Genomic DNA, 15762 nt, shown 5'->3' with positions numbered 1-15762 from the left:
AGAATATACCAGAACATAGTATAATTGTCAATAAACAAACAAGGACAAAAACTGGTTTGTGAACACAGGCAATTATAAACAGAACATTACCAACCAAAGCAAAAAGAATCTTGACAAAAAAAGTAACTTAGCAAACTTACACATGGGCAAAGCTTTTTCCATTCAATGCTGCGTAGTGCACCTCTGGTTAGGAGTACATCTTTAAAAGTAAAAGTTAACAACAACAACAAATATAATGTTTATAACAAAGATAATGGTTATAACATTGCTCAGCCAAATATAACATTATTTTTTTGTTTTGCAATGTGTAGCCAGATTTTTTTAGGCTAATTCCTAGTTATACATGAAATTTATTAAGATGATTTTGCAACAAGCAAACAAAAAAAGGTTAAGAAGAAAATATATTAACTGTAAGAGACTAAGTGAAAAAATAGGTGTAACATCGTCAGAAAGTCTTTAGCAACCACGTAGAAGAGTAAATAGTGAGTAAATTTTCATTTTTGGGTGAACTATCCCTTTAAGTTTGAAAACACAAGTAACTTTAACAGTCTTGCAGATATCAATTATATAGACCAGTGGTTCTCAAACTGTGGTACGTGTACTACTAGTGGTACACAGGCTTCCTTCTAGTGGTACGCGGAGGATTGAAATATGTCATGTACATGCTACACACATTTCAAAATTTATGAAAAATGATGTATATAATATGCCATATATGACATATAGCCTATATTTCTGAGGTAATCTACCACGTTTTTTAACTGTGCAGAGTTGTAGCTGCTTTACTGGGCCTACTGTGCTACTGTAGTTCAATACTGCTCATTTTGGTGGTACTTGGAGAGACAATTTTTTCTGAGGTGGTACTTGATGAAAAAAAGTTTGAGAACCACTGATATAGACCTTTTCACAAGATGGAGATGACGCATTTCAATTGTCACCAACATTTTAAATCCTCCAAAAGATTTTAATATTTAGATTTTTAACATAGCATGTTAAATTATTTGTTTGTTTTAATTCCATATTTGCTTTAGATAGAGAAGGGAAGACCTAAAAAAATAATATTAAAAAATTAATTAAAAAGTTTAACATCATATGTACTGGACCCGGTACAGTATATGACTATTCTTTATGAACACAAATTTCCTTGTAACAAGTGCTGTTTTGCTCCATACCTTTAGAGAACACAGTAGTAGTCAGGCATCTACAACAGCATTCTTGTCTGTCCAATCGGACACTGGTTTGGGCCATCGGTATGTTCTTGATGCCCTCAACTCGAGCTACCAAATAATACAGAAATTTAAAAGCCATTACACCTGGTATCTGCTATTATACAGTGAATTTCAAACATTCATTTTTAACTTAATCCATACAAGTAACGTTACTATAATATTGTTACATACAGTGTAGCATAACATCAAAACAAATTATCAATAATAATATAATATCACACAACATAGCATATCAATTACTAAACAAAGATGGTTTTTGCACACAGGCTATTAGAAAGAGAGTATTACCAACTAACGTTAACGTTAAAACATTGAGAATTTTTTAACAGATAATTAAAGGTAACAAACGTTATGTTAACTTGGCAAACTTACATATGGGCATAGCCATTTCACCTGTACATTAGCACGTCTCTGGAGTACATCTCTAAAAGTAAAAAGAAACACAAATAACAGTGAAACGACCGCAGTTCACTTTATTTATTGGCTATAAAAAAGATTGTTTATAACATTTCTCAGTAACGTAAACTTTCAAACGTGTTTCTTAGTTAGCCGCGATGTGAAGCCAGGTTTTTAGGCTACTTCCAAGCCATAAATGTAGATGCCAATTAAAACAGTTAAAAACACTAAATTAGACTAACGTTAACGTTAAACATGTAAGTTACATCGTGTCCTTAAACATGTACCTCGAGCTGATGTGCGTCACAGGAGCGCGCGCAAACAAGACGGAAAAAAAACAAGCTGGAAAGTATTAAATGCTTCAAGATTCGAAACACACCTCAGAATTCACGTTTCACATTATTTGTGGGTAAAACTAAATAATGAGAATAAATAAAACATATAAAGCATCGAAAAATGTTCTTACCTCTGAATTCCGTTGCACTGGTGTCCGTTACGATTCAAACTTCAAATGAGGCAGGTTGCGCGGCTGCGAGCGCGACTGCGCGCGCCCAGTCCTCCAACGGTACTATGGTAACCAACAAAACTAAACCAGAACCAAAGAGCTTAGAATGACATTCTAAGCTCTTTGCCAAAACTAAACACTAGTTTAACGGGGGAATTCGATTGGTGACTGACAGATATGTAGTTACAGTCAAAAATAAACATTAAACTTAATTTATTTTTTCTAAAAAAAAAAAAAAATTACAAATTTTGGGACATTCTAGCTGAAAATTTACATTGTATGTTACTGAAATAAAAACATAAATACAGTGAATTCATTCATTCATTTTCTTTTCGGAATGAACCGCCACATTATCCAGAACACACCAACACAGGGAGAACATGCAAACTCCACATAGAAATGCCAAATGACCCAGTCGAGGCTTGAACCATCGACCTTCTTGCTGTGAGGCGACAGCATACTGCCCCACCCCGACGCCTCTAAATAAAGTGAATAATAAGTATTTCATCAGAAAAATTTTAAAATGGCCTGATGGTTGAATTCTGTGAGTTGTTCTGTAAAGGAATATGTCAGTCATTTGGTTCTCAGATTTTTTTTCTTTATTAAAACACTTCACAAATGTACAAACCCTGTAGTCTTTGTCCTCAGCCCAATTGAATCTACAGCTTTAATAATTATGTTTTGCTTAAAACATATTTAAAGCAAATAGCCAGTTTAAGTTGCTCTCATTCACATCAATTGATTAAAAAAACGTGAAACTATAAATAAATTCTACAAATAAATACTACAAATATATTATACAAATAATTTATTGTTCCCATGTTTCTGTCAGTCCTGTCACATTTGCATTAAATTTATCATAAAATGCATGCAATACACCTTTGACTTTGAAGTGACATAATTTGACGGAAGAGAAGCTGACAGTGATCAAGGATGCATTCTATCATTGAATTGTATGATTTTATGCTTGCTTTTGTGTGATTTTTTGAAGACAACAAGCTTAAAGGTCAGGCCCTGTCACATTTTTTATTAGTGAAAATGTTTCTGGTAGATTGTCTCATATTTATTTATTTTTTTTTAAATACAACAAAATACTTTTTTTAAAGGTAGCAGGAACTTTCTTTGCAAACCTTTTATTAATAAGCCTATTGGATCAATCCCTTCACCATTAAACTGTTTGATAACAACAAATTTTCTCTGGCACTTCATCCACCTATAGGGGAAGTTGTGGCCTTATGGTTAGTAAGCAGGACTTGTAACCTAAAAGTAACTGTGTTTCTCTTTGAGTTCAGTATACATTTTGCACAACTTTTCATACAGAAAGTCCTGTTTTGAAGATGATCATTCATTCATTTTCTTTTTTTAACTTAGTCCCTTCATTAATCAGGGATCGCCACGTACAGCGGAATGTATATGTTTTATGCAGAGGATGCCCTTCCAGCCACAACCTTACACTGGGAAACGCTCAAACACACTTGCATTTACACACATACACTACGGCCAATGATTTTATCTTCATTAACCAGACAGTGCACCTGTAGGTGTAATGTCATTTGAAACAATGTATCGTCAGTGTAGGACTTATTTTAATGTTGTTTGTCTTATTTATTTGCCATCTGCTGTACATCAGCAATCTATCTATCATGTGTACAGTATACTCATTCTCCCAAGATTTTTTATTCAGATCTTCTTTAACTAGACCTGTCTCAGGCTCAGGTTCACACAGCAAGGAGTGCTGAATGCAGATTTTTTTCAGATCTGATTTTTTGCATAACTGTTCACATTGTTTTTTTATAAATGTGGCCAGTATCAGATTTCCAGTGTGAACAGATCATGGTGCTAAACTGACCTGTATGCACAGCACATAAAATGTGTATAGCGTATAAATATAAAGCACAATGTCAGATATTGACTGATTGATGTTTAGAAGCTCCAAATCCTGTTTTTAAGATATTTATTATTCCATCTAATTTCTTAAGCAAAGATGCTGAATTGTACACTATACAGCCATTATCTCTGGTCTTAGCATTGCTCACCTGCTATTTTCAATGTGTGCTGACTTGCTCCTGAATATACCCTTGCCATTTGTCTGTTACTTTCTTTAAGCATAATTTCCATTCATACTTGAATCATTGACCACCATCTAAAAATAGAAGGTGATTTAGAAGGTGATTCTTCTGATTACAAGCTTATAGGCAAGTGATCAGAGGCCTCCTTTTTAAGATGTAATCATGTACTGTAAACATCTTGCAAAGTATTTTACGGTATTTTGAAATGACAAAAATACAAGACACTGAAGTATTTCGATACAAAATTTTATGCCCATCCCTGAGAACAAATAACTTCATGAAGACGTTCCAAGAACTTTGTTCTAAAAACATCTTCCATCAACATTATGACAAAGTTCATTCATTCATTTTCTTTTCAGCTTAGTCCCTTTATTGATGCGGGGTCTCAACAGCGGAATGAACTGCCAACTTATCCAGCACATGTTTTACACAGCGGATGCCCTTCCAGCTGCAACCCATCTCTGGGAAACATCCATACACACTCATTTACACTCATACTATGGTCAATTTAGTGCATCAATTCCCCTATAGCGCATGTGTTTGAACTGTGGGGGAAACTGGAGCACCTGGAGGAAACCCACACGAATGCTGGGAGAACAAGCAAACTGCACACAGAAACACCAACTGACCTAGCCGAGGCTCGAACCAGCAACCTTCTTGCTGTGAGGCGACAGCACTTCTTACTACGCCACCACATCGCACCCCATGATTAAGTTCAAGCACAAATAACGCCCTGAAGACATCCTCCATGAACTTTGTTCTAAAAAAGTTTATGAACATTCTGACAACTTTCAAGTACGAATAACGTCCTGAGGAAATTTCAAGAACTTTGTGCCAAGAACGTTTTTTATCAACATTGTGACAACATTCATCAAGACCAAATAACATTCTGAAGACGTTTCAAGAACTTTGTTCTAAGAACGTTTTCCATCAACCTTATGAGAACGTTCATCAAGTACAAATAACGTTCTAAAGACGTTCCGAAAACTTTTTTCTGTGAACGTTTTTCACCAACATTATGACAATGTTCATCAAGTACAAATAATGTTCTGAAGACGTTTCAAGAACTTTTTTCTAAAAACGTTTTCTGTCAACATTATGACAACGTTTATGAATTACAAATAATGTTCTGAAGATGTTCCAAGTTCTTAGAACGTTTTTTTTATCAACATTGAGGGAACGATCATGAAGTACAAATAACGTTCTGAAGATTTTAAAGAACTTTGTGCCAAGAACGTTTTTTATCAACATTGTGACAACGTTCATCAAGTACAAATAACGTTTTGATAACGTTCCAAAAACTTTGTGCTGAGAACGTTTTTTTTCAACATTGTGACAATGTTCATCAAGCACTAATAACATTCTGGAGTCGTTTCAAGAACTTTGTTCTAAGAACGTTTTCCATCAACATTATGAGAACGTTCATTAAGTACAAATAACGTCCTGAAGACGTTTCAAGAACCTTGTTCTTAGAACTTTTTTTATCAACATTGTGACAAAATTCATCAAGTACAAATAACGTTCTGAAGACGTTCCAAGAACTTTGTTCTAAGATTGTTTTCCATCAACATTATGACAATGTTTATCAAGTACAAATAACGTTCTGAAGACATTTCAAGAACTTTGTTCTAAGAACTTTTTTATCAACATTGTGACAACATTCATCAAGTACAAATAACGTTCTGAAGATGTTCCTAGAACTTAGTTCTTAGAACGTTTTTATCAACATTGAGGGAACGATAATGAAGTACAAATAACATTCTGAAAACTTTGTTCAGAGAACGTTTTTAATCAACATTATGACAACGTTAATGAAGTACAAATAACGTTCTGAAGACGTTTCAAGAACTTTGTTATTAAAACGTTTTTCATCAACATTATGACAACGTTCATCAAGTACAAATAACAATCTGAAGACGTTTCGAGAACTTTGTTCTAATAACGTTTTTTAACAACATTGTGACAACATTCATCAAGAACAAATAACGTTTCGAAGACGTTTCAAGAACTTTGTTCTAAAAAGGTTTTTTTTCAACATAATTACAATGTTTATGAAGTACAAATAACGTTCTGAAGATGTTCCAAATACTTTGTTCTTAGAACGTTTTTTTATCAACATTGTGACAACATTCATCAAGTACAAATCATGTTCTGAAGACATTTCAAGAACTTTGTTCTAAAACTTTTTTTATCAACATTGTGGCAACATTCATCAAGTACAAATAACATTCTGAAGATGTTCCAAGAACTTTGTTCTTAGAATGTTTTTATCAACATTGAGGGAACGATAATGAAGTAAAAATAACGTTCTGAAGACACTCCAAAAACTTTGTTCTAAGAACGTTATTTTATAAACAATATGACAACCTTCATGAAGTGCAAATAACATTCTGAAGACGTTGCGAGAACTTTGTTTTAAGAACGTTTTTCATCAACCTTATAAGAGTGTTCATCAAGTACAAATAACGTTCTGAAGACAATAGGTAAACTTTGTCCTGAGAACGTTTTTCATCAACATTATGACAATGTTCATCAAGTACAAAAAACGTTCTAAAGACGTTCCAAGAACTTTGTTTATCAACATTGAGGGAACGATCATGAAGTAAAAATAACGTTCTGAAGACGCTCCAAAAACTTTGTTTTAAGAACGTTTTTCACTAACATTATGACAACGTTTATGAAGTACAAATAACGTTCTGAAGACGTTGCGAGAACTTTGTTTTAAGAACGTTTTTCATCAACCTTATGAGAGTGTTCATCAAGTACAAATAACGTTCTGAAGATGTTTCAAGAACTTTGTTCTAAAAACGTTTTCTGTCAACATAATGACAACGTTTATGAAATACAAATAACGTTCTGAAGTTGTTCCAAGAACTTTGTTTTAAGAACGTTTTTCATCAACATTATGACAACGTTTATGAAATACAAATAACGTTCTGAAGATGTTTCAAGAACTTTGTTCTAAAAACGTTTTCTGTCAACATTATGACAATGTTTATAAAGTACAAATAACGTTCTGAAGTTGTTCCAAGAACTTTGTTTTAAGAACGTTTTTCATCAACATTATGACAACGTTTAAGAAATACAAATAACGTTCTGAAGTTGTTCCAAGAACTTTGTTTTAAGAACGTTTTTCATCAACATTATGACAACGTTTATGAAATACAAATAACGTTCTGAAGATGTTTCAAGAACTTTGTTCTAAAAACGTTTTCTGTCAACATTATGACAATGTTTATAAAGTACAAATAACGTTCTGAAGTTGTTCCAAGAACTTTGTTTTAAGAACGTTTTTCATCAACATTATGACAACGTTTATGAAATACAGATAACGTTCTGAAGATGTTTCAAGAACTTTGTTCTAAAAACGTTTTCTGTCAACATTATGACAATGTTTATAAAGTACAAATAACGTTCTGAAGTTGTTCCAAGAACTTTGTTTTAAGAACGTTTTTCATCAACATTATGACAACGTTTATGAAATACAAATAACGTTCTGAAGATGTTTCAAGAACTTTGTTCTAAAAACGTTTTCTGTCAACATTATGACAATGTTTATAAAGTACAAATAACGTTCTGAAGTTGTTCCAAGAACTTTGTTTTAAGAACGTTTTTCATCAACATTTTGACAACGTTTATGAAATACAGATAACGTTCTGAAGATGTTTGTAGAACTTTGTTCTAAAAACGTTTTCTATCAACATTATGACAATGTTTATAAAGTACAAATAACGTTCTGAAGTTGTTCCAAGAACTTTGTTTTAAGAACGTTTTTCATCAACATTATGACAACGTTTATGAAATACAGATAACGTTCTGAAGATGTTTCAAGAACTTTGTTCTAAAAACGTTTTCTTTCAACATTATGACAACGTTTATGAAATACAAATAACGTTCTGAAGTTGTTCCAAGAACTTTGTTTTAAGAACGTTTTTCATCAACATTATGACAACGTTTATGAAATACAAATAACGTTCTGAAGATGTTTCAAGAACTTTGTTCTAAAAACGTTTTCTGTCAACATTATGACAACGTTTATGAAATACAAATAACGTTCTGAAGTTGTTCCAAGAACTTTGTTTTAAGAACGTTTTTCATCAACATTATGACAACGTTTATGAAATACAAATAACGTTCTGAAGATGTTCCAAAAACTTTGTTCTAAAAACGTTTTCTGTCAACATTATGACAACGTTTATGGAGTACAAATAACGTTCTGAAGATGTTTCAAGAACTTTGTTCTAAAAACGTTTTCTATCAACATTATGACAATGTTTATAAAGTACAAATAACGTTCTGAAGTTGTTCCAAGAACTTTGTTTTAAGAACGTTTTTCATCAACATTATGACAACGTTTATGAAATGCAAATAACGTTCTGAAGATGTTTCAAGAACTTTGTTCTAAAAACGTTTTCTGTCAACATCATGACAACGTTTATGAAATACAAATAACGTTCTGAAGTTGTTCCAAGAACTTTATTTTAAGAACGTTTTTCATCAACATTATGACAACGTTTATGAAATACAAATAACGTTCTGAAGATGTTTCAAGAACTTTGTTCTAAAAACGTTTTCTGTCAACATCATGACAACGTTTATGAAATACAAATAACGTTCTGAAGTTGTTCCAAGAACTTTGTTTTAAGAACGTTTTTCATCAACATTATGACAACGTTTATGAAATACAAATAACGTTCTGAAGTTGTTCCAAGAACTTTATTTTAAGAACGTTTTTCATCAACATTATGACAACGTTTATGAAATACAAATAACGTTCTGAAGATGTTTCAAGAACTTTGTTCTAAAAACGTTTTCTGTCAACATCATGACAACGTTTATGAAATACAAATAACGTTCTGAAGTTGTTCCAAGAACTTTGTTCTAAAAACGTTTTCTGTCAACATCATGACAACGTTTATGAAATACAAATAACGTTCTGAAGTTGTTCCAAGAACTTTATTTTAAGAACGTTTTTCATCAACATTATGACAACGTTTATGAAATACAAATAACGTTCTGAAGATGTTTCAAGAACTTTGTTCTAAAAACGTTTTCTATCAACATTATGACAATGTTTATAAAGTACAAATAACGTTCTGAAGTTGTTCCAAGAACTTTGTTTTAAGAACGTTTTTCATCAACATTATGACAACGTTTATGAAATGCAAATAACGTTCTGAAGATGTTTCAAGAACTTTGTTCTAAAAACGTTTTCTGTCAACATCATGACAACGTTTATGAAATACAAATAACGTTCTGAAGTTGTTCCAAGAACTTTATTTTAAGAACGTTTTTCATCAACATTATGACAACGTTTATGAAATACAAATAACGTTCTGAAGATGTTTCAAGAACTTTGTTCTAAAAACGTTTTCTGTCAACATCATGACAACGTTTATGAAATACAAATAACGTTCTGAAGTTGTTCCAAGAACTTTGTTTTAAGAACGTTTTTCATCAACATTATGACAACGTTTATGAAATACAAATAACGTTCTGAAGATGTTCCAAAAACTTTGTTCTAAAAACGTTTTCTGTCAACATTATGACAACGTTTATGGAGTACAAATAACGTTCTGAAGACGTTTCAAGAACTTTGTTCTAAAAACGTTTTCTGTCAACATCATGACAATGTTTATAAAGTACAAATAACGTTCTGAAGTTGTTCCAAGAACTTTATTTTAAGAACGTTTTTCATCAACATTATGACAACGTTTATGAAATACAAATAACGTTCTGAAGATGTTTCAAGAACTTTGTTCTAAAAACGTTTTCTGTCAACATTATGACAACGTTTATGAAATACAAATAACGTTCTGAAGTTGTTCCAAGAACTTTGTTTTAAGAACGTTTTTCATCAACATTATGACAACGTTTATGAAATACAAATAACGTTCTGAAGATGTTCCAAAAACTTTGTTCTAAAAACGTTTTCTGTCAACATTATGACAACGTTTATGGAGTACAAATAACGTTCTGAAGACGTTTCAAGAACTTTGTTCTAAAAACGTTTTCTGTCAACATCATGACAACGTTTATGAAATACAAATAACGTTCTGAAGACGTTGCAAGAACTTTGTTCTATGAACGTTTTTTTTAACAACGTCACAAGAACGTTAACAACGTTAAGAGACTCTTCTAAAAACGTTCTATTGATAACGTTTTGTGCTAACATTTCCGCAACTTTTAAAGAACGTTAGTGAATGTTCTGGGAACGTTCCCTGTTAGCTGGGATAGCAATGAATTCTTATATGCTCAACATATTCAAAGGCAAGACTGGTAAATACTGTCAGCAGTCACTGCTCACAGTTATTGGTAAACCACTAATGTTCAGCAAATCTTTATGTAAGAATTGAGTTTGAGTGTTGTTTGGTTTAAATTACTGGTTATTGCAGACACTTGAAATATTATTTATTTTAGCCTCATGGACTGTAAAATCTGATTTTGTTGCTTAAATATATACAAACATCTTTAAGCTTGTTTTAAGCACTAAGGAGAATGTCATTTGTTTTTTATGTTATTGATTTGTTTAAACCGAAGCTAATTTGTTTTTCAAGTCAGATCTTTAGGATTCCATTTTGCAGTTCATGAAATGAGATCTTTTTATTTTGTTCATCAGAACAACTTGAAATCTGCCATTTTGTGAAAATGGGATAAGATATTGGGAAATCTGTTTATGATCATGTTTATAATGTTCAGTCAGGAGGACTACAAATGCTGAAAACTGAATAAACTATAATTTTCTCGAATTTCTAGCATTTTCACACACATATATTTTTTGCTATTTATCAGTATTTTTAAATTGTTTTCTAGAGCAAAATGCACAATGAATAATTAATATAAACAATGTGACTTATTTCAAATTATATATATATATATATATATATATATATATATATATATATATATATATATATATATATATATATATATGTATATATATATATATATATATATATATATATATATATATATATATATATATATATATATATATATATATATATATAGTTGAAGTCAGAATTATTAGGCCCCCTTTGAATTTTTGAAATATTTCCCAAATGTTGTTTAACAGAACAAGGGAATTTTTACAATATGTCTGCTAATATTTTTTTCTTCTGGAGAAAGTGTTATTTGTTTTGTTATTAGTTAAAATAAAAGCAGTTTTTAATAAAAAAAAAATGTAGGGACAAAATTATAAGCCCCTTTAAGCATTTTTTTTCGATAGTCTACAGAACAAACCATCATTATACAATAACTTGCCTAATTACCCTAACCTAGTTAACCGCATCAACCTAGTTAAGCCTATAAATGTCACTATAAGCTGTATAGAAGTGTCTTAAAAATATGTAGTCAAATATTATTTACTGTCATCATGGTAAAAATAAAATAAACCAGTTATTAGAAATTAGTTATTAAAATATTGTTTAGAAATGTGTTGAAAAAATCTTCTCTACATTAAACAGAAATTGAGAAAAACAATAAAAATGGGGGCTCATAATAAAGGGGGCTAATAATTCTGACTTCAACTTTATATATATTTCTTACTTAATATAAATCTTTTATTTTCTTATAAAAATCCCCTATTATGGGTTTTTAAAAAAGACCTTCCTTGCAGTATACAGCACAGCTCTAAGTGAATTAAAATTTAAAGCTGAAAGTGCACCTCTAAAAAAAATAGATTTTTTAAATAAAAGATTGAACTCAGAGACATTTAAATGATTCGTTGTTAATCCGGATCTTTTGCCTGTTTGTATCAACGTTGACGCGAAACAATACCAAAAGTACTGGATCTGGTAAAACGAGAATGCTCCTTTCCCTTCAAACGCCAGCAGAGAGAGTGTGTGTGTGGGACTGATCATGACTGAAGATGAGTGAATATTAATGAGTAAATGTTCTGGTGATTATTGCAATAATCTACCCTGTAACGGGGGATTTGTCAGCCGTTTGTTAAAGGAATGATCAGAAAAGACTATTGATATATGGGACTGTCAGAGCTTTTTGTTTTTGCATTTGTGAGCTCACAATTCTCTGCCGTTTGTCATTGCTATGGCCAGTCAGCTTCTCCTACTGTAACCAGGGGTATGACACTGACAACAGGGGTGCGGATCCACATGCAGGTTTATTAGAATGGTAAGGCAAGCAGTGGTCAATAGAGGACAAACAGATCTATGAGGGCAATCCAGAACCATAGTCAATAGGCAGGCAGATGGTCAAAGACAGGCAGCAAACACAATTAAACAAATAAACAAGGCAAAGGATCAAAAACACGGCAAAGGCAGACAACGCGTTGTAGTGTCACTTAAAACAGATAACAAGACTCAGCAATGAGGGTTTCAAGGTGAGCTGTATATATATATATATATATATATATATATATATATATATATATATATATATATATATATATATATATATATATAAATATATATATATATAAATATATAAATATATATATATATTTAAAAAAAAAAAAAATATATATATATATATATATATATATATATATATATGTGTGTGTGTGTGTGTGTGTGTGTGTGTGTGTGTGTGTGTGTGTGTGTGTGTGTGTAATCAGTACTTCAGCAGTATCAGCTGTGTGTATGCAATCAGTCAGGATCTGGAACAGGTTGTGTGTGTGGAGCATGACTGGTTCTTGTAGTCCATTTACCAGCAGATTTGTAGTTCATGTGAATGTGAGTGTTTACCAGCGACCTCTGGTGGTTTGATCGCAGGTGAACATGACACCTACACACGTGCGTTGAGTCAAGTTCCAGAATAGTTCTGCTTTTGCCATTATGTAGATTAATACTGAATATGTGTCATTGTTTTTACTCATGGTTAAGAGTAGAGCAATATGTTGGTGTTAAAATGCATTGCTTTAATGCACTCCGGTGTTGGGCTCACACATACACTCTGCATTCTGACTACTTCAACAATGTTGTTAAGTCATGATGGCCATTTCTCTCTGTTTCGTGCTGAGCACAGTCGACCAAACATAACAGACTGGGCCATCGGACATATTAGCATCGTGCTAAGGAGGGGATTGGGAACAAATGAATCTCTGAGCAAATCATATAGGAGTCGTTGGAATAATTAGGTTAAAGTAAATGCATATTATATGACAGAAGACAAAATATGAACTTTTTAAATGCATAATAGGGGCTCTTAAACCATAATTGTACCAATAAATTGTGAGCTTTATGCTTAAAATGAAGCCAGTAAATACTGATTAAGCACACAATTGTTCAATATATTGTTGTGGGTAATATGTGACCTTAAGAGTCACATAAATGGAGAACTATTAATCTAAATATGAGTTATTTCTAGTATCCTGCACCGTTGTCTTTACTTGATGTCTTAAGAATGAAATTGTTAAAAAACCTATTTGTTGTACACATTTTCTGAACATATTTGGAACAGCACACTGTTTAGCTTTAAGTCATAATTATAAAAAATAATTAGAATTATTTAGCTGAAGTAAATAGCCCATTTAGAGAGATTTAGACTATAGAGTTGTCATGAATATTGGCTCGACCTTTGCTTGTTTAATAATAATAATAAAAAGCTACAATACATGGTTCATTCTTGAATGGAACGGGTCCAAGAAACAGTAGGTGGTTCAGCTAATAGGCTCGACCCTTCGGCATGATCCAAAGGGCATTAAGAGTCAGACCTCTTTAAACCAACAGACCATTGATATGAGGTGCAAAGGCTTAAGCAGCTAAGAAAGCAAAAGAAAAAATTACATGTGACATATTCCAAGGTAAAAATAAGTTAACATCACACATCAAAGCACCTCTGTGGCGATTTATCACAGCTGGAAGTGGAATAAAAAGTGGGTAGTCGTTTCATGGGCCATAAACAGTTCAAACAATTATAATCTCTAATCATCGTGACATAAAGTCTTTTTTATGAGTGCTGTTATGAATCTAAAAAAGCCATATCCATAACCATATATATAAAATTACTGCCATACTTTTGATGTTATTTGCTTTCAAAATCCAGTTGGTTACTTACATAAATAGAATTGTGTTTTTATGGTAAATTGCTCATTTGTGACCCTGGACAACAAAACCAGTCTGATGTTGCATGGATATATTTTTGGCAAGAACCAAAAATGCATTGTATTGGTCAAAATGATAGATTTTTTTTAAATGCCAAAAATCATTAGATTTTTAAGTAAGATCTTGTTACATTATGATTGTGCAGTTTTTTTTATTAGAATAAATAAAAAAAAATCATTAGAATATTAATAAAGAACATTTTTATGAAGATATTGTGCAGATTTATTTGATAAAAAACAAAACAAAACATAATATTCATTCATTCATTTTCTTTTTGGCTTAGTCCCTTTATTATTTTGGGGCTGCCACAGCGGAATGAACCGCCAACTTATCCAGCATATGTTTTAAGCAGCGGATGCCCTTCCAGCTGCAATCCATCTCTGGGAAACATCCATACACTCTCATTCACACTCATTCACTACAGACAATTTAGCTTACCCAGTTCACCTGTTCTGCATGTCTTTGGACTGTGGGGGAAACCGGAGCACCCGGAGGAAACCCAAGGGAATGCAGGGAGAACATGCAAACTCCACACAGAAATGCCAAGTGACCCAACCGAAGCTCAAACCAGCAACCTTCTTGCTGTGAGGCGACAGCACTACCTACTGCTCCACTGCCTCTCTAAAAATCATAATATTATTAAGATATTTATATTATTATTAAGATAAATTTTAGAGATATTGTGCAGATTTATTTGATTTAAATACACTATTTTAAGAATATTAAGTAAAGATCATGTTTCATGAACATATTGTGTAGATTTATTTGATTAAAAAAAGTCATTATAATATTAAGTAAAGATCATGTTTCATTAAGATATTTTGCAGATTTATTTGATTTAAATAAATAAATTGAATACTTCGGAAAGATTATGTTTCATGAAAATATTGTGCAGATTTATGTGATTTAAATAAAAAAAATCATTAGACTATTTAGGAAAGATCATGTTTCATGAACACATTGTGCAGATGTATTTGATTTAAATAACAAATAATAATTAGAATATTAAGTATAGATCATGCTTTTATGAAAATATTGTGCAGATTTATTTGATTTAAATAATATTTTTTTTAAATAATATTTAGTAAAGATCATGTTTCATGAACATATTGTGCAGATGCATTTGATTTAAATTAAAAAATGCTTAGAATATTAAGTCAAGATCATGTTTTTATGAAAATATTGTGCAGATTTATTTGATTTAAATAAAAAATGCTCAGAATATTAAGTAAAGATCATGTATTATGAACAAATTGTGCAGATTGAAACTATAAATATAAAAATACTTTTTTGATTTTGAATTTTTTGATTAGGTTTGTGTATTGCCAAGAGCTTAATTTAGCCAACTTTAAAGGCAATTCTTTTAGTATTTATTTATTTTTCTTTTATTATTTTTTTTTACCCTTAGATTCCAGATTTCCCAAATAGTGGAATCTCTGCAAAATATAGTCCTCACACCTTTTAAAGTACACTAGGAAAGAAGGAAACAAAACAACTGA

At 31.7% G+C, this 15762-nt stretch overlaps 1 protein-coding gene across 8 annotated transcripts in view; it reads left to right on the top strand.

Moving 5' to 3' along the window:
* Positions 1-15762, top strand: part of pappa2 (pappalysin 2) — a 131430-nt gene that overhangs the window by 34579 nt on the left and 81089 nt on the right. The gene's annotated exons all lie outside the window — the stretch shown is intronic.

This window comes from Danio rerio, chromosome 2 (assembly GCF_049306965.1).
Source record: "Danio rerio strain Tuebingen ecotype United States chromosome 2, GRCz12tu, whole genome shotgun sequence".
NCBI classification, from domain to species: Eukaryota; Metazoa; Chordata; class Actinopteri; order Cypriniformes; family Danionidae; genus Danio; species Danio rerio.
This window is presented reverse-complemented; position numbering and strand designations above follow the sequence as displayed.